Source organism: Meles meles, chromosome 12 (genome assembly GCF_922984935.1).
Source record: "Meles meles chromosome 12, mMelMel3.1 paternal haplotype, whole genome shotgun sequence".
Lineage (NCBI taxonomy): Eukaryota > Metazoa > Chordata > Mammalia > Carnivora > Mustelidae > Meles > Meles meles.
The window spans coordinates 11,881,660-11,902,739 of record NC_060077.1 but is presented as its reverse complement, the minus strand read 5'-3'; the positions used below and the strand labels follow the sequence as shown (position 1 = coordinate 11,902,739).

The 21,080-nt window shown below is 39.3% G+C and overlaps 1 protein-coding gene across 7 annotated transcripts in view; it reads right to left on the bottom strand.

Moving 5' to 3' along the window:
• ATXN2 (ataxin 2) overlaps positions 1 to 21,080 on the bottom strand; it is a 127,816-nt gene that overhangs the window by 64,375 nt on the left and 42,361 nt on the right. The window lies entirely within an intron of this gene.

Here is a 21,080-nt window from a genome sequence, read left to right as displayed (position 1 = left end):
CTTTGGAGACACAGGCTTGCATTTAAATGGATGGGCCCACAAGGTATCACCTAGCACAGGGCTAGGGAGTAATACTTCTGCTGATCTGGCTCTGTCAAAGGATACTAGCTCCCAGTCATTGTGCCCTCACCATACTATAAGCAGCCACCAAGGAGTAGGGAAGAATCAACAACTGTGGCTCTTTTAATAGAGACAATTCCAGAGGGATTTTTTATTTGGTACAACTTCTGGTAACAGTCACTGGCTCCCTAGTGGGCAAGGTGATAACCAAAATAAAAAATCTGAGCCAGCAAATTTAAGCAGCTTGGCACTACAAACCTAACTAGCTCTTGCCTCCTCTCATCCTAAAGTAGGGGTAGATGGGCATGTACATGCAACCCAAGAAATAAAAGCATAACTGCACCTATGGGCTTAGCCACTAGCTCTACCAACAGCATGGCTCCCGCTGCTAGCAATTATAAAAGCTGCATACCAAGGAGAATCCCCAAGAGCAGCAGGCCTCAGCTTAAAGTAGGATGGAGCATCCACTGAAAGGTTACTGTACTTTGGAAAAGCTCTCTAAGAGCTTCTAATAGACCGGTGTTGTCTTCATAATGCCACGTTCAGCTGGAAGCCACTAATGGCCCTAGAAACTTGGCTTTATGTGACATTCACCTAAGTCAAGCAATACTCTCTACAACCTTGTAACTGGACAAATTCTTGGTAAAAATCAGTCTTGCCATGTTTATTTTTAAGAACATGAAATGCTTCAAGAAAACATCAATAATAACTTACATTAGGATGCTGAAATTCCCTATTTTCTCCAGAACACTAGACTACAGGAAAATTCCCAACCAGTCATGTCATCTTCTCAGAAAAAGCAATAGGATTACTATTATACTGCTGATCCTATGTTGTAATCATATTAGTTCTTGGAAAAGCATCTACTTCAGTGAATATTTACTTACATGGAATCCCAGCTCTAAAGATGATACTCTTTATCCAAGAAATTAAAGCTCAAAGCAGCCAGAGGTATTTTTACACAATGAAATAAACTGCCTTTTTCTCACTAAGCGTGTGTATGTACATGTGAGTGCATGTGTGTGTCAAAATATTTAGGAAAGACGGGCTGATCCAAGCTGTCCTCAAATTGATAAATATATTTTTATCAGCATTATTCTAAATAAAATCAAAAAGGATCCCTGAATGGAAGTCAATGTGGAAAAGCAAGCATTTAACAGTGGAAAAGCAAGCATTTAACAGTTCACTGAGCCAAGTTTTACACTGCGGATCACAATTTAGGCTATATTAACAGGACATTATTTTCTATTATTTTTATTAACATATAACGTATTATTTGTCCCAGGGGTTCAGGTCTGTGAACCATCAGGCTTACACATTTCATAGCACTCACCATATCACATACCCTCCCCAATGTCCATCACCCAGCCACCCTATACCTCCCCTCCAACCCCCAGGAACGCCCAGTTGTTTTATGAGATTAAGAGTCTCTTATGGTTTGTCTCCCTCCCGATCCCATCTTGTTTCATTTTTCCCTTCCCTGCCCCCACAACCCCCTGCCCTGCCTCTCAAATTTAACAGGACATTATTAAGTAACCTATTTTTTTCATTACTACATTTTTACCATAAATTTCTGTTTACAGTATCAATATTGTAAAAGGAATTAACTACTCACATGTTGTTACTTAGCATGATAGTTTTCTTTTGAGGCAGTAATGGGGAGGGAGAGAAAAGACAAAAGGTGTGTTTCCCTTAATTAAGAATGATATTCCTCGATTTTAAGACCTCCTCCAAAGAAAGTCTCTTTTTAAAGATGAGTGAAGAGTTTAGAGAAAGATGTGGGGAGAAAAAAAAGAAATGAGCAAAGGTAGAGAGTGAGCACAAAAATGAGGTTATACAGTCAGGATGCTAAGGGAAACCCTGGCCACAAATACTGTTTTTCAGGTCAACCCTGTGTTTTATTATTAGCTAGAAGGAAGCAAGACCTGGATATTTCATTCTACACTGTTACCAATATCCAATGCTGTAGATACTGAAAATTCCATGTTCGGATTTTTTAAAAAAACAATGCTGGTATTAAATAATACAGTTTGTAGCCAAGATTTCTGCAAAGTTCGAGAAATCAACTGGCCATAATCTAATTACAACTGTGGGAATTTGCATGCAGATTTTTCCAATGCCATGTGAGTGTATATTAATTTTCCATTATCCTTTATGCAAGAAACAAAAGCATAATGAAAGCAAGATGCAAGAATACAAAAAGGATGTTAGAAAAATGTTACCTGTTTTTGAAGCAGTAACAGGTATAGAAAGTAGAAAGAACAAAAAATTATAAAGATAATAAAGATTTAAATTCATGTGCTTCATTCCCTGCCTTATAAACAGTTTACCAAAATCTCTAGACTAGAGGGGCAAAGAATACACAAGTATCCTCCTACCCACACATCTGCAAACCCCTCAATGTCACCAACCCCCAACAGAAGATGGGCTCTCAAAACCTTCCCTTCTGATTCTAGGCAGAGGTCTAGTCACCCTGGGTCAGTGGCGACACCTGGTGGTAATCAGAAAGAAGTGTTTCAGCCAAAGCACCAACTCTTGGGGGTAGCCCAGGGACCCACACCCAGGATGCATGTTCTGCTCCTCAGCTTTTCCTCTTTTACCTCTCAATTAAGCTCATCTACGACTCCGAAAAATCCTTCAAAGTTGTCTGAGAACTTTTTGAAGGATCAGAATAGTGGTGAAATAAAATGCTAGTGGCATGCTATAAATAAATACAAATTTAAATTTATTCAAACCACAAAATGACATAAAACTAGATGAAATTTAAAAATCATTATCAAAAATTTTAAAATGTTAGGGGCGCCTGGGGGGCTCAGTGGGTTAAAGCCTCTGCCTTCGGCTCAGGTCATGATCTCAGGGTCCTGGGATCGAGCCCCACATCAGGCTCTCTGTTTAGCAGGGAGTCTGCTTCCTCCTCTCTCTCTGCCTGCCTCTCTGCCTACTTGAGATCTCTGGCAATTAAGTAAATAAAATCTTCCAAAAAATTTTTTTTAAATGTTATAAATGAAAATTAAAAAATCAGTATTAGGCTTAACATCAGAAGCCCTCAAATGCACTTACAGAAAAGTCTGCACCAGACTTCTCTGCCTATTTCCTCTCTCAATTAAATCTTTCTCTCTCTAAGATTTTATTTATATGAGAGAGAGAGAGAGAGCAAGCAACAGGAAGAGAAGACTCCCCGCTGAGCAGGGAGCCTGACACTGGGCTAGATCCCAGGACCCTGGGATCACAACCTGAGCCAAAAGCAGATGCTTAACGACTGAGCCACCAAACCACGCCATAAATCTTTTTCTCAAACACTGAAATTCTAGATCAATTTTTTAAAACTTCTTTGTTATTGTTCTGTTTTGATGAATTAATACTGTGACTTTTTTCAAAAACAAAAAAAAAATATTTTCTCAAGGTGCCAGGATGGTGTAGTTGGTTCATTGTCTAACTCTTGTTTCCACTCAAGTCATGATCTCAGGGTCGTGAGACCAAACCCCATGTGGGGCGCTGCGATCAGCTTGGAGTCTGCTTGAGATTCTCTCCCTCTGCCCCTCCTGCTCATACTCCCTTTCTCTAAAATAAGTATTTATTAAAAAAAAAAAGATTAAAGAATAGCATAAAGAAACAAAATGGGGAATGAAACTGGACCTTTTTCTTACACCATACACAAAAATAAACTCAAAATAGAGTAAAGACCTAAATATGAGACCTAATACCCTAAAATCCTAGAAGAGAGCACAGGGAGTAATTTCTCTGACACTGGCTGCAATAACATTCTTCTAGATATGTCTCCTGAGGCTAGAGAAACGAAAGCAAAAATAAGCTATTGGAACTACATAAAAATAAAGCTTCTGTATAGCAAAAAAAAAAAAACCCCCCAAAAAACTGACAAAACTAAAAGACAATCCACTGAATGGGTAAAGATATTTGCGAATAACATATCTGATAAAAGGTTAGCATTTAAAATAATGAAGAACTTAGAAAACACCCAAAAAACCCCAGTCCAATTACAAAATGTGCAGAAAACATGAACTGTCATTACTCCAAAGACGACACACAGATGACCAACAGATACATGGAAAGATGCTCAACACCACTCACCATCAGGGAAATACAAATGAAAACCACAGTGAAATATCATTTCACACCTGTAAGGATGGCTAAAAATCAAAACCGTAAGAAACAAGTGGAGAAAGAAGAACCCTTGTGCACTGTTTTTTGTTGTTGTTTTTTTAAGTAATCTCTACACCCAATGTGGGGCTTGAACTCATGATCCTGAAATCAAAAGTCACATGTTCTACTGTCTGAGCCACCCACGGACCCCTCCCCCATCCCACCCCCGCCTTTTTTTTTTTTTTTACCCTCAAGCACTGTTGGTGGGAACATAAACTGGTACAGCCACTGCAGAAAACAGTATGGAGGTTCCCCAAAAAATTAAAAATAGAATTTCCATACAATCCAGTAATTCCACTACTGCGTATTTACCCAAAGAATATGAAAAAAATAATTCAAAAAGACATATGCACTTTTATATTTATTGCAGCATTATTTACAATAGCCATATTAAAGCAGCAGCCCACATGTCTACTGACTATGAATGGATAAAGAAGATGTGATATATATGTACAATGGAGTATCATTCAGCCATAAAAAAGAATGAAATCTTGGCATTTGCAATGATGTGGATGGATCTAGAAAGTTTAATTTTAAGTGAAATAAGTCAGAGAAAGACAAATACTATATGGTTTCATTCACACATGAAATTTAAGAAACAAACTAACAAAGGGGGGGGAAAAAAGAGACACATACAAACCAAGAAACAGACTCAACTCTAGAGAATAAACAGATGGTTACCAGGAAGCGAGTAGGAGGATGGGTGAAAAGTGAAAGAGGTTTTATCTATATTTCTGTAAACTATTAAAACAGGCTAGAAAGAAAAAAAAAAAAGGAACAAGATGGGGGATAACACTATTAAGGGCCAAGGTGTGTGAAAAGGAACAACAGTAACAAAGGGATAAGTGGAGGCATTATTCTCAGGCAAGAGGGAGAAAAAGGAGTAAGAGAGAAATGGGGGAGGGGAGGCCTGGCTGGCTGTCAGTGGTGCATGTGATTCTTGATCATTCAAGCCCCACAGTGGTGCAAACCTTACTTAAAAAATAATAATAATAGGGCGCCTGGGTGGCTCAGTGGGTTAAGCCGCTGCCTTCGGCTCAGGTCATGATCTCAGGGTCCTGGGATCGAGTCCCGTAACGGGCTCTCTGCTCAGCAGGGAGCCTGCTTCCCTCTCTCTCTCTCTGCCTGCCTATCTACTTGTGATCTCTCTCTGTCAAATAAATAAATAAAATCTTTAAAATAATAATGATAATAATAATAATAATAATAATAATAAAAATAATAAGGAGAGAAATGCAGGGAAATGGGGCACAAGGAGGAGCCTCTATCTAGATTAGGGGTTCTTAACCTTTCTTCTTTTATCCATGGACCCCACAAGCATAGGGGGGATTTAAATAAATCTATTTTAAAAAAATTCCTACCTTAACAGAAAAGGATGTCATTTTTTCAGAGAAGAAGCAATTAATCCTATCTTTGCCTCCTGGGCACTGAACAAGGAAAATGAGTTTTGTGACCCACAAGCAGAAAGGGGGTTGTTTTACCCTGGTTAGCACAAAAATGAAATGCATTAATCTCTAAAGTATGGTATCTTTTCATCTTAGGGTTTCAAACTGAACTCAGATAAAGCTGATTTGATACAAATCTTCACAAATGCATATACCGTATACATGGATATAAACCCAAAAATGCATGCATTTCCAACACACACAATACTTAAGGCAAATTAATTATTTTAAGAGAATTTCAAATAGCCTCTATGTAGGTATGCATTTATACTTAAATCCCTTATTTGTGTTTCTGACTTTTCTCATTTGTATAAGCATCATTTGGACCTTATTTTTAAAGTTAATACTTGGGATTTTTTTCCTAATAATTCAAAAGGATTATTAAAATGCCTCCTAGAAGCGATCTCCTATAAGAAAAACATACTCCGAATATGTCATGTTGTAGGAAAGCCATTTTTAGGTTTGATTAGGAATAACTGTTTTCTTTAGTTTCCTGAAAATGAGTGGTACTTATAGTTTCTAATCATCTATGGCAGTATGTCCATGTAAGAAAAAAAAAAAAAAAAAGCTGGCCCCTGATCTGAATGTAGTGAATGCAAAAACATAAAATTTTTAAAAATATTAATTGAAAAATAAATACATGATGGGTACCTACTCTCTGTGAGACATTATGCTAGACACCGTGGGGAATACACATCCCTAGTTCTATAAACATGTTTCTGAACTGCAGAAAATTATAATGCATTAGGAGAAAAAAATGTCACACATTGCTTTGTAATGCTGAGCATTCAGGACATGAGGTAGACAACTGGCTCTCCCATTATGCTGCATGTAACCCTATGATTTCTTTTTTTTTTTTTTTAAAGATTATTTATTTATTTATTTGACAGAGAGAGAGATCACAAGTAGGCAGAGAGGCAAGCAGAGAGAGAGGAGGAAGCAGGCTCCCTTGCAGAGCAGAGAGCCCGATGCGGGGCTCGAGCCCAGGACCCTGAGATCATGACCTGAGCCGAAGGCAGCGGCTTAATCCACTGAGCCACCCAGGCGCCCCTAACCCTATGATTTCTTAAGGGTACCTCAGCAGACAAAAGGAAAGCTGAATAAGTTAAGGCTCTAGGACACCCTCCTCCCAACTTTCCTCCCTCACCACTACCTTGTTGTAACTGGAATTCAGCATGAGATTTATGGGGGGTAGGGGGAAACAAACCATTCTGTGCTAAAAATAAAATGTAGTAAATTTTAGAAGCCATTGGTGTAGGCAAAACAATCAGACCATAGGGAGCAGGGAAGGTCAAGGAACACTATAAAGAAGAAAGGAGGTTTGACATGGTTTTAGAAAAGTATTTAAAAATCGACGAAGGGGGCACCTGGGTGGCTCAGTGTTGGTTAAACCTCTGCCTTCTGCTCAGGTCATGGTCTCAGGGTCCTGGGATCCAGCCCTGCATTGGGCTCTCTGCTCAGCAGGGAGCTTGCTGCCCCCTCTCTCTCTGCCTGCCTCTCTGCCTACTTGTGATCTGTCAAATAAATTAAATTTTTAAAAAAATCTACGAAGGAAGAAGTTATTTAAGGCAGAGAGTAAATCCAGCAGTTAGGTAAGCAAGCTCAAAGGTAGACACAGGAATGTGTAGCATACAGAAAATGCCTCCTTGGGTCAAGAAGTGGATTAATATTGAGGAATAATGAGATTTTAGATTGAAAAAGAGAAGATATCCTGGGAAGGGCCCTGAATGCCCTATGGCATCCCAACTTTATTCGGTAAGCTACAAAGACTACTGTAGATTTTTTTTTTTTTTTTAAGATTTTACTTATTTGACACAGAGAGAGATAGATCACAAGGAGGCAGAGAGGCAGGCAGAGAGAGAGGAGGAAGCAGGCTCCCTGCTGAGCAGAGAGCCTGATGCAGAGCTGATCCCAGGACCCTGAGATCATGACCTGAGCACAAGGCAAAGGCTTAACCCACTGAGCCACCCAGGTGCCCCTAGATTTTTGAACAAGAAATGAGATGATGTAATAAAAGCAATGCTTAAGAATTTCTTTGTGCTGGGGTGCCTGGATGAGGTCATGATCTTAGGGTGTTAAGATCGAACCCTGCATCAGGCGCCTCTGGGCATGGAGACTATTTGAGATTCTCTCTTTCCCTCTCCTCTCTCTTAAAAAAAAAAAAAAAGAATTTCTTTGTACTAATGTCCAGGACTGGCTGAAAATGATGGGGTATGGAAGAAGTTAACTATGTGATTCCAGTACTGTCTGGTAACAAACTATCACAGGAAAAGAAACAGTGAGGAAGAAAAGAATGCAAGTGCGACAACCAAGGAAAACTTTACAAAGGTAAAAGGAAGAATACAACTTTCTTCCCAAACAGAAGCCAAAATAATCCTTGTGTCTGTTATTTCCCTACAAGCAGCTGAAGAACAGGATCGATAAAAAAGATGTGACTCTTGTTTGGAAGTGTATGATAAGCTAAAAGAATAAATCCAGCTCAGGTTACATAGCCTCTAAGACTCAATCTATATAATAGGTATTTTATATGTCCACTCTTACAGTAGAATGAATTATCATTTGCTTCAAAGGAAAGAAAGTTTTTGTTTTCATCTCCAGAAGTTGTTTCATAAAACACTGTCACTTTGAAACACGGTAAAAATCTGACCTTGCCAAAATACCAATTACAAAGTTGTTCTGATTATTACAGAAAACAAATTTTACAAAATAGACATGCATAAATGCTACTATCAGTGGAAAATTAATAAATCAGCAAAAGGTAGCAGAGCAGACAAGCTCAAAGCTTGGTACCTATCCTACTAATGAGTCAAAAGGAAGATTTATATTGGATACAAAGACTATAAAACAATACTGCTCTAATCTAAAAATGAAAAAAAATATTTTTTAAGTACATTTGCAACAGGGCTGCCTAGGTGGCTCAACTGGTTAAGTGTCTCCCTTTGGCTCAGGTCATGACCCTGGGGTCCTAGATTGAGCTCACGTGAGGGTCCCCACTCAGCAGGGGGTCTGCTTTTCCCTCTGACCCTCTCCCCTCTCTGCTCTCTCTCACACTCAAATAACTAAATAAAAATCTCTAAAAATAAATAAAGTATATTTATAATAGTAAACTCCATTTTGGATAACATTTAAAATACTGAGGAATAAAGCTACCAACAGAAGTGTAAAACTTACACCCTGATAACAAAACATTTTTGAATAAATTAAAAGATGACCTAAATAAATGGAAAGATATACCATGTGCTTGAACTAGAAGATTTAACATCGTTAAGATGGTAACATTCCCCAAAATGATCTCCAGATTCAATGCAATCTCTATCAAAATCCCAGCTGTCATTTTACAGATATTGACAAGATGATCCTAAAATTCACACTGAAATGCAAGGGACCCAGAATAGACAATCTTCAGCAGGAAAAAAAACAAAAAAACACTTAAAACTTGAATTCAAAGCTTACTACAAAGGTACAGTAATTAGGGGCACATGGGTGGCTCAGTCAGTTAGGCATCCAAATCTTGGTTTCAGCTCAGGTCATGATCTCAGATTGAGCCCTGCATCAGGCTCTGCACCCAGCACAGAGTCTGCTCGTGATCCTCTCCCTCTTCCTTCCCCTTTTGCTGCTCTCCTCTTCTCCCCACCCCTGCATACTCTCTCTAAAATAAACAAAGTCTTTAAAAAACAAAACAAAAAAAGGTACAAACAATCAAAATAGAATAATACTGACATAAGGAGAGACATATAATCTATAGGATATAACTGAGTACAGAAATAACATCTTTACATTTATGTAAATGTAAACTTCAACAAAGGTTCTAAGATACTTCAATGGGAAAAGAAGAGTCTTTTTTTTTTTTAATATTATTTATTTATTTGACAGACAGAGATCACAAGTGGGCAGAGAAGCAGGCATAGAGAGAGGGGGAAGCAGGCTCCCCACTGAGCAGAGAGCCCGACACAGGGCTCGATCCCAGGATCCTGGGACCATGACCCAAGCCGAAGGCAGAGGCTTTAACCCACTGAGCCACCCAGACTGTACTTGGACTAGTAGATATCCACATGTAACACCATTAAATTAGGGCTCTGATACTTTATATAAAATTTAAATGAAAAATGGATCACACACCTAACTATGAGACCTTAAACTATAAAAATCTTAAAAGAAAGCAGAGGAACAAATCTTTCTAATCTCAGAGTAAGCAACTTTTTTTTTTAGATATAACACAAAAAGAAAAAATAAAGAAAACACAGATAAACTGGACTTCATACAAATTGAAATCTTCTGTGTTGGGGTTTGTTTTTTTTTTTAATATTTTCTGTTTTTATCTGACAGAGACAGCAAGAGAGGGAACACTAGCAGGGGGAGTGGGAGAGGGAGAAGCAGGCTTCCCGCTGAACAGGGAGCCTGATGTGGGGCTCAATCCCAGGATTCTGGGATCAGGACCTGAGCCAAAGGCAGACACTTAACTACTAAACCACCCAGGTGCCCCGAAATCTTTTGTGCTTTGAAGGACACCAGCAAAAGAGTGAAAAGATAACCCACATAATGGGGAAAAAATATTTGCAAACAGTTTCTGCTAAGGGGATAAATGGTATCCAGAATATTTAAAGAATTAAAGAATTCTTATACCTCAATAATAAGACATACTAATTTAAAATGTAGGCAAAGAACATTTCTCCAAGAAAAATGTACAAATCTCAAAAAACAAAAGAAAAGCACAATAAGCACATGAAAAAACTCACATCATTAATCACTACAGAAATGAAAATCAAAACCACATGAGATGCTACTTCACAACCACACACTAGGACAGCTATTATCCAAGAGACAACTGCTGATGAAGATATGGAGAAACGAGCTCTCACACACTGCTGATGGACGGTCAAATGATACAGCCACTCTGAAAAACCATCCCGGCAGTTTCCTCAAACCATCCCATGCGATCCAGCAATTCCACTCCTAGGTACATGCCCAACAGAAATGAAAACATAATGTCCACACAAAAATCAGCACATGAATGATCTTAGCAGCAGCATATTCTCAACATAAAAAGCAGACACTGAAATGTCCATCAACTAATAAATGGATAAATAAAATGTAGTATACCCAGAATGGATGAAAAGGACATTATGCTAAGTGAAGTCAGGAAAAAAAAAAAAAAACAAGTATTATATGATTTCTCTTGTATGTGGAATATTAAAAAAAACCAAAACAACAACAACAAAAAAAGAAACCCAAACCAAACCAAACAAAAACCCATGCTAAACAGAACAAACTGGTGGTTGCCTAAAGGGAGGTGACGGGGTTGCATAATAGATAAACAGGATTAAGGGGCGCCCGGGTGGCTCAGTGGGTTAAAGCCTCTGCCTTCAGCTCAGGTCATGATCTCAGGGTCCTGGGATCGAGCCCCGCGTCAGGCTCTCTGCTCAGCGGGGAGCCTGCTTCCTCCTCTCTCTCTGCCTGCCTCTCCGCCTACTTGTGATCTGTCAAATAAATACATAAAATCTTAAAAAAAAATTAATTATCTGTTAGTCAACAACAAATGTAGTCTAGCCTTACAATGGAATATCACTTGGCAGTGAAAAGGAAGAAGCACTGACAGACGGATGGATGAACACATTACATACACACTAAGTAAAACAAGCCTGTCTCAAAAGACCACATACTGTGTGATTCTATATGCAATAACCACAAAAAGCAACCTTCAGAGACAGAGGGAAGATTAGTAGTTGTCCAAGGCTGGGTAGGTTGGAAGCAAGCACAGAATGACACTAAAGAGTGCGAGGCTAAAAAAAAAAAAAAAAAAAAAAAAAAAAAAAAAAAAAAAAAAAAAGAGTGCGAGGCTTTTTTTTAGGCTGAAGATATTCTAAAATTAACTATAGTTAAAGATTCTATGAATATACTAAAAACTGAATTGTATAATATAAATGAATAAACTATAATGTATGTGAATTATATAATCAATAAAACTGTTTTTAAGAAAAATCCAATTTTGCTCTCAACAGTCCAAAAGATAAGGACTATGTGTCAGTGGTCCCCTTACCCCCAGCCCCCCAAATTACCTTATTGAAAGGCAACTCAAAAGCTGGAGGTACTTCAGGGCTTGAAATCTATTATCTCTACAATGCTGTCTCATAAGTCAGCAACAAAGAAAAATGCCAGTATTACAACAAATAAAATCTTTACTTCTTTGCAAAGTATAGGGCATAAGGAGGCAGAAGCTGTATTTTCTGGGAAACTTCAGACTAGCCAGAATCCCTACACTGTCTTGCATCGGAGGCATGCAATTCAAGAGACCAGCATACATAAACAGCAGCAATCCAGTTTTCAGGATTTGGAACTTGATGCCTATTATACTGATGACTCACAATAATGCAACTATCAACAGGAAGAAAGTTTAGGGGCACTGGGTGGCTCTGTCAGTTAAGCATCTGCCTTTGGCTCAGGTCATGATCCCAGGGTCCTGGGATCGAGCCCCACATCGGGCTCCCTACTCCACAGGGGGCTGGCTTTTCCCTCTCCCTGCCACTCCCCTGCCTGTGCTCTGTCAAATAAATAAATAAATAGACAGACAAAATCTTCAAAAAAAAAAAAAAGAGGAAGTTTTTTGTCTGACCTTAATTGAACTGGACTCATTTTGACAACTTTCAAATAACACTGGTCACAATACTGCTGACTGCTTCTTCCATCAGGCATACTGCTCTGCATTCAAATGCGTATTTGACTGATAGTTTATCAAACCAGTGATTATATAACCCAAATCATCTGCTTTATCTTAACCTGAAATAAAGCTAAATAATGTCTTTGCACATTGCCTGTTTAAAGCTAGTTAAAAAAAAAAAAAAAAAAAAAAAAAAACGGATGTTCTTAGACACAGTGCTTATCAATCTCAGAAAGTGAATCATACTGATAACCTAAGGTGGTAACTCTTTTGAAGTGACAAACAAGAGGCAAAATCATAAAAGCTTCGAGGCTACAAAGCCCCAAATTGCTAAATCCCTTTAGGACAGAAATTGTATTTTATCAGATTTTATTGTGGATGTATGTAACTTTTGGGATCTGACATCATTTAGTCATTTGGAAATAAAGACTACACTGTTTAAAAGTCACCCTGGAGCCGCTTTTCTGGGCACCTCGAAGCATCAGGGCGGGTAATCAGAGTAGATGTGGGCAGGGAAAAGCATTGCTTGCTCGCCCTGCTGGGGCAGGGTTTCCCAAAACTGGGTTAATTCTTTATAGAAATGTGAACACTGAATTTATTTAAAAATAATAATAATAATAATAAAAAGTAAAAAAATGTAAAAAAGACAAAAAAAAAAAGAAAAAAAAAGAAAAAAAAAAGTCACCCTGGAAAGAATCAAAAAGGGATGTCACCCATTTAAAAGCACAGCAACATACTTTTTCTGAAGCTTACACAATTTCAAGATGCAGCCTTTGAGGAAAAAAAAAAAGACCTGGGAGGGGGATGTTTTCTTCTTGATAGTTATATGCAGCTATGAAAAAAATGTCATTATGTCCTGTTCTCTGACGACAAAATAATACAGCCTAGAACAGTGCTTACTTTTTAACTGTGATTTCCATAAAAACTTCTGAGTCCTAGAACTTAAAGTAAATTTATTACCACCCAAGGAAGAATGACAAACCCTTAGCAAGAAAACTGAGATGGAGGCTATCCAAACAGCTGTAGTAGGCAAAGACCTAAAGGACGGCAGCTTCGAAACTGCGAACACAGCGCAGGGAAAGCACCAATAATGGGCTTTCTGAAACACGGCTAAGCCACTTGAAAAAATTCTTTCCTGAGTAAAATGCTGCTCCAAGGAAAAGGAGAGTGTATCATGTTGGGAGACTTCAGTTTCAGTCCACACATCACCTACTGTGTTAAAAATAAATTAACCAAATACTAAAAAAAAGACTCTATGGTTTTCTAGTCAGTATCAAATCAAACCACCAAAATCGTTTTCTTTTGTTCTTTTCTGACATCTGGACTAGGTACCCTTTTGACTGAAGTGTGGAAAGAATCAACAGATGTGGAAATGCAAAGCCCAGATACTATTCTTGTTAAATTCAATTTGTGATCTCTGTCTCTCTTATGGAGCCCAACAGGTAAGCCTAGACTCCAAGCAGGAAACTGGGTAACGTGAATCAATGCACCACTTCGAAAGGGCACACAATATAGGCCTTTCACAATAAACAGCCCTATAAATCCTTTTCATGTTACAGTATTTGACCAAAGTTCAAATAAATTGCTTAGTCAGTAGCTCTACTTGGACAGTACCAAATTATGTCAAAATGTATTAATGATGAAGTCTCATATTCTTATATAAAATATTTACAGTACTATGATAAAATATTACTAAAATCCCTCAGAGAAAAATATATCCAACTTAAATATGAAAAAGCAGTTATTTTCCTTACCAATAAACTTTGAAAAATGTGCATATTGGATTCTCTAATTTAAACTGAAGGCAAAGTATTTTTAGACAAACTATTTTATCTTTTTACTAACCTGCTATATAACATGAAAACACTGAATATAACATTTGAGAAGCAATTTTCTTAAAATCTTAATTAGCAAAATGAGAAGTTGAGCTAAAATTTTCAGAAAAAAAATTTTTTTTTAAAGATTTTATTTATTGGGACGCCTGGGTGGCTCAGTTGGTTAAGCGGCTGCCTTCGGCTCAGGTCATGATCCCAGCGTCCTGGGATCGAGTCCCACATCGGGCTCCGTGCTCTGCAGGGAGCCTGCTTCTCTCTCTGTCTCTGCCTGCCACTCTGTCTGCCTGTGCTCACTCTTGCTCTCTCTCTCTCTGACAAATAAATAAATAAAAATCTTTAAAAAAAAAAAAAAAGATTTTATTTATTTATTTAACAAGAGACACCGCAGGAGAGGGAACACAGCAAGGGAAGTGGGAGTGGGAGAGGGAGAAGTATGCCTCCTGCTGAGCAGGGAGCCTGATACGGAGCTCCATCCTAGGACGACCCTGGGTTCACCACCTGAGATGAAGGCAGATGCTTAATGACTGAGCCACCCAAGTGCCCCAAATTTTTCAGAAATCCTACTTTTTTTTTTTTTAAAGATTTTATTTATTTATTTGACAGAGAGAGAGATCACAAGTAGGCAGAGAGGCAGGCAGAGAGAGAGGAGAAAGCAGGCTCCCTGCAGAGCAGAGAGCCCGATGCGGGGCTCCATCCCAGGACCCTGAGATCATGACCTGAGCCGAAGGCAGCGGCTTAATCCACTGAGCCACCCAGGCGCCCCAGAAATCCTACTTTTTTAAAAGAAACTTTACCATTTAATATACTGCTATGTAAGACTTAAAAATCAACCAAGTATTGGGGCTAAAAACTTAAACCAACAGGAGCACCTGGGTGGCTCAGTCAGTTGAACGTCCAACTCCTGATTTCAGCTCAGGTCATGATCTCAGAGTCATGGAATCAAGTCCTATGATGGGCTCTGCACACAGCATGGAGTCTACTTGTCCCTCCCCCTCCACCCTTCCCCAACTCACTTTCTCTCTCAAATAAATAAAATCTTTAAACAAAACAAACAAACAAAAACCTTAAACCCACAAACCATAGACTTCTGTGGAAAGATCTAAATGAAGATCAATAGCCAAGACTCCACAGAATCAAATGCACACCAAATCCTACAGCAAAGCCAGATTAATGTAACACAGAACAAGAGAAAAATGGAAACCCACGTTGTGAGGCTTGCTTTATTACTTTAAAAAAAAAAAAAAATTGATAGAGGTATCTGTGTGGTTCAGTCAGTTAAGCATCTGCCTTCAGCTCAGATCATGATTCCAGGGTCCCAGGATCAAGCCCCACATGGGGCTCCCTGAGAAGCAGGGAGCCTGCTTCTCCCTCTCCCTAGTCCCCTTCCCCCTGCTTGTGCCCTTTCTCTTCTCTCAAATAAGTAAAAATCTTTAAACAAACAAACAAAAAAACCCAAGGTGACAGATTACAGAGAATGTTAGACTTCTATTTTCTATATTATCTTCAGAAGAAATTCTAACAAAGATGCCAACAGAAAGATACTTTGTGGGATATCAGGAGGTGACATTCTGTTTTGAGCCTTTCCATCAGACTCCTGGTTCAGAACCCATTTTGAAGGGGTAGGGGGAGTCTTTAGTCTACACCATCAGAAAAAATGAAATCTGTCTAATCACTGCTAGAGCAATTTTTTTAAAAAAGGTAACTGCTTTTATCTCAAAAGTTAAAGAGAGGAAAAATGGAAAGAAAGTGATTTTGTTGAAAATTTAGGGGGCAGGGGAGTAAATTCAGAAATGTTCAGGAAGCAAAAAAATAATTTGGGAAATAACTGCCAATACCATTAGCCAATACAGTGTTCTTTTTGCAATTTAATCCCGATTCTATAGCAAAGTGTTGAGACCTAGGTTAAGAAAAAGCTAGAATTAATTCCAATTTTTACAGCTGTACAAACACCTTTCTGTTTCTTTGGAAAATATATAAAACACTTTACAAATCAGACTGTTCTTTTCTTATGTAAATTAGAAGAACTACTGTTCAAGTGCACATGCTCCCTTAAAACTCTCTGCCAGGGCTGATCTGGGTAAGAAAGCAGTCAAATGGAAAAGAAAATGCAGACAATTTATCCACATCCCTTCACTGCCCTGCTTTTTTACTACTTTTAATATATGTGCTATTCGTATTCACTGTGTGTGTGCAGAGCCAGAGAAAAAGTAAAACTAAAACCAGACAGTAACTAGGTATACTGGCATTACACACTACTGCCAAGTAAACGGTCTTCCTGGACTCATCTGAATTACCTGCCAGAAGAGCTCAAAAATGCTACTTCGGCTCAGGTCATGGTCTCAGGGTCCTGGGACTGAGCCCCGTGTTGGGCTCTCTGCTAGGCAGGGAGCCTGTTTCTCCCTCTCTCTCTGCCTGCCTGTCTACTTGTAATCTCTCTCTCTCTCTCTCTCTCTGTGTCAAATAAATAAATAAATCTTTAAAAAATAAATAAATAAAATTTTAGAATCATTTTGTCACTTTCTACAAAAATAGAGATACTATCTTTAGTGATTATTTTGAGGAAAAAGGACAATTTTACAGTGTTACATATTTCCATTCAAAGTATGGCACATTTCTCCATTTAGTCTAATCTACTTTTATTTTCTTCAGTAGTGTTTTTATGAAGTCTTCAGCCTATTCACATAAACTATGCTTATTTCTACCCTTCCTTTAAGTCTTGCTCCTTTGTGAAGATGTTTTCCTTTTAAACTATCTAGCTGATTAATGCTGTCCAATAGTTAGCAACAGTTTTCATATATCTTAAGTCAGTCCACCTTACTCTTATTAGTTCTAAATATTTCTATTTTATCTAAACAAAATTCTATTTTATCCTAGAGGTTTTCATTTGCTTGTTTTTTACTTTCTTTTGTTTTTTTTTTTTTTTTTAAAGATTTTATTTATTTACCTGACAGACAGACAGATCACAAGTAGGCAGAGAGGCAGGCAGAGAGAGACGAGGAAGCAGGCTCCCTGCAGAGCAGAGAGCCCGATGCGGGACTCGATCCCAGGACCCCGAGATCATGACCTGAGCCGAAGGCAGCGGCTTAATCCACTGAGCCACCCAGGCGCCCCTCTTTTGTTTTTTAATAAATGAATTACTGTTTTGTTTTGTTTGTTTTTTTTTTTTACAAGATTTTATCCATTCATTTGACAGACAGAGATCACAAGCAGGCAGAGAGGCAGGCAGAGAGAGGGAGGGGGAAGCAGGCTCCCTGCTGAGCAGAGAACCTGATGCAGGGCTGGATCCCAGGACCCTGGGATCACGACCTGAGCCAAAGACAGAGGCTTTAACCCACTGAGACACCCAGGCGCCCTGGAACAATTACTGTTTTGATCTTCGCATACACATGAAAAATACAGCAGAGAATTTTTATATGTTCTAAAAACATATGAGGAAATGAAATTTTAACAAATCAGAGATATTTGAATAAACATGCAATTCTTCCCTATTGCATACACTCCAACTACTGTTTAATGTTTCATCACCTGTTCTACTACATGTTTATTTTTTTTTTTTTTTCTTTTTTTTTTAAAGATTTCATTTATTAATTTTGACAGAGAGAGATCACAAGTAGGCAGAGAGGCAGGCAGAGAGAGTGAGAGGGAAGCAGGCTCCCTTCAGTGCAGAGAGCCGGACGTGGGACTCGATCCCAGGACCCCGAGATCACGACCCGAGCCGAAGGCAGCGGCCCAAACCACTGAGCCACCCAGGCGCCTATCTCAATAATCTCTGTGCCACCTCCATACTGGCCTCAGTAAATGTTAGTTTCCATTCAACCACTTCCCCCAGCATGGACACACAACCTTCTCTCACTAGCCCACAGCAGAGGAAGTCAACTTTCTGATGGTTCAAGTTTTAACAGAAAACTATTAAGAGCACAAAATTACTCAGCTGGCTCAATAGAAAAACTAGTCCAAAGCCCACAGGCCCAAGCCAATCTCTTTACAGGGCTTTCCTGCACCGTTCCCTGGAATCCCCCAGCCAAGACCACCTGCTTATCCATCACCCCATCTGCCTACTCACCAGAGGGCCTACCCTCCCTCCTGCCAAAAGGCAGACTGGTCATTAGTACTTGTCCAGCATTACAGCTGCTTGCCTGTCCAACATTAGCACGGCTTGCCCATCTACAGAGCCTACTGACTGCACTCCTAGCTCCAAGAATGCGCCTCTTCAGCTGCAAGGCTTGTGGCCTCATCACCCTACTATAAGACCACCCATGAAAGAAGTTAGAACACATTCAGACTCTTCAGAATTCAAGGTTTTCCAAGTCACAGCCTGCGGAGATTTGTCTCTTCCTTAGATATGACTGATACGGCCTTCCTAATGTCATGCCTTTCAGAAAAGATCATTCCCAGGCACCTGGCTGGCTCCAGTCAGCTAAGCGTCTGCCTTCAGCTCGGCCTGTGATCTCAGGGTTCTAGGATCTGCCCCTAGTTAGGCTCCCTGCTCAGCAAGAAGTCTGCCTCTCCCTCTCCCTCTGCCCTTCACCCTGCTTGTACTCTCTCTCTCTCTCTCACTCTTTCAAATAAAGAAATAAAATCTTAAGGAAAAAAAAAAAGAAGAAAAGAAGAAGAGATCATTCTCTGTTACTCCTAGGACCGTGCCCTATCAGAACTACAGAACAACCACATGAGAACACAATAGTATCACGTATTACTTTATTTTGCTCTACCTCTAATCACACATTCACACCCTGAATTCCTCCAACTACTACAACAAATCTACTTGTCTCTGAACTCTATTTGGAATTCAATGCCACCAATTTTAACATTCCATTTTTCTTGAATTCCTTCATGTGCCTTGGTATTTCCAACTGTGAAAATGCCTGAAGCAGAGCTTCTTAACATGGAGTACAAGAACTCCCTAAGGAACTGTGAACACTACAGAATTAAATATAAAAGTCTGTGTGCGTGTTTTTTCTAGGGTTAGAGTATACAGTTTCACGAAGTTCTCAAAAGGGACCCAAAATAGATTAAGTCTTGAATTTCTCTGTACTGTCTATAGAAACAAGCAGAGCAATGAACACATTCCAGGGCCCAATAAGTGTTTGTTGCCTGGCTGTATACATAAGACCACTTCGAGTTTTCTCACTCTTTGCATAAAATAGTTTTTTAAAAATATGGGAAGGTCCTTATTTCATTCATTCAAGAGACATTTACACTGTGCCTGTCCTATGTGGGAAAACACTATGCTAGGCAACAAGATTAAAAAAACAAAACAGGGGCGCCTGGATGGCTTAGTGGATTAAGCCTCTGTCTTCAGCTCAGCTCATTACCTCAGGGTCCTGGGATTGAGCCCCGGGTTGGGCTCTCTGCTCCTCAGGGAGCCTGCTTCCCCTTCTCTCTCTGCCTGCCTCTCTGCCTACTTGTGATCTCTGTCAAATAAATAAATAAAAACTCAAAAAAACAAAAATAAGACAAAACAGTATTCATGCGCAAGTAGCTCCAAGTATAACAGGGGAGACAGAAACATCTAATTATATAAAACAACACAGCATAAAGGCAATACAAAAGATGTTGGGAATGGGCTTATGTGTGGCTGCTGAAATTAAACAACTGATAGGCAGTTAAGATCAGTGAGCAAAGAAACAAACACTGGAAATACACACACAATTAAGACCACTTTAACAGAACTGAAGCCTAAAAATGGGCAGGGAAGAAATGATGAATAAACACATGAAAAACAGGACCGCCTGGGAGGCTCAGTTGTTAAGCATCTGCCTTCGGCTCGGGTCATGATTCAGGGTCCTGGGATTGAGCCCCACACTGGGCTCCCTGATCAGCAGGAAGCCTGCTTCTCCCTCACCCACTCCCCCTGCTGTGTTCCCTCTCTGTCTCTCTGTCAAATAAATAAAAAAAATCTTAAAACACATACACACACACGAAAAACAGAAGAGCAGCTTCTGAGGGAGGGTGAAGCCAATAGTGTCAAAAACCATAGTAAAGTCTGCAAGACTACAAAGGACCGAGCAATGAGAGGTTAGTTCCAGGTAGTTCCCCAGTTGTGAACATAAAAGTCAGATTATGTTGCAGGAGTCAAAAGAAACTAATAAGAGTTAAGATGTTTAGGTAATGGAGTGCCTGGGTGGCTCAGTCAGTTAAGAGTATGCCTTCGGCTCAGGTCATGATCTTGGGGTCCTGGGATCAAGTCCCACAATATGCCTCTGCCCCTCTCCCCCCCATGCTCTCTCTCAAATAAGTAAGTAAAATCTTTGGGAAAAAAATGTTTGGACAAGAAAGGAAGAAAGGATAGTAAGTAGGAGTTCAGGATAAAAGGGAATCCTTTTCAGGAAGGGAGGGACTTGAATAGGTTTTCTGGCTAAAGGGAAGGACTAACTGGAGAGGAAAAGATTGAAGAGTCTCGAAACAGAGGTGACATAAAAGAGCAAGAACCCAGGAATGGTAAAATAGAGTCAAGGGCATGACCAGAGAAGTTGGGATTCAGCAGGAAGTGAAACATCGCATTTATTAAAACCAAAGGAAAGAGTAGTGACAGCAAGGGGAAGATAAAGTTGAAGGTAGGGGAGGGAGCAGCTGGTTGATGATGGAGGTCTTTCCAAATAACTACTTTCCTCATTTGTGATTTTTTCAGTTATTGTGACAAAAAGCTGGTAAGAAAACTGACTCTTCAAACTAAATCCAATTTCAATGGTCACAAATAAGGAATAGATGAAATTACACAGTATTAGAGCCAAAGCATGAGTTAGAGACAAAGTATGTTCTAAATTATTTCACCAAAGACAGTACAGTATGTATTTTTGATCAGCCCTAATAACCCAAACACAGTAGGAAAAAAGATCTAGGATGAAAGTTGGCAATATTTTTCTGTAAAGAACCAGAAAATATTGTTTGGCTTTGCAAGCCATATAGTCTCTATTACAACTA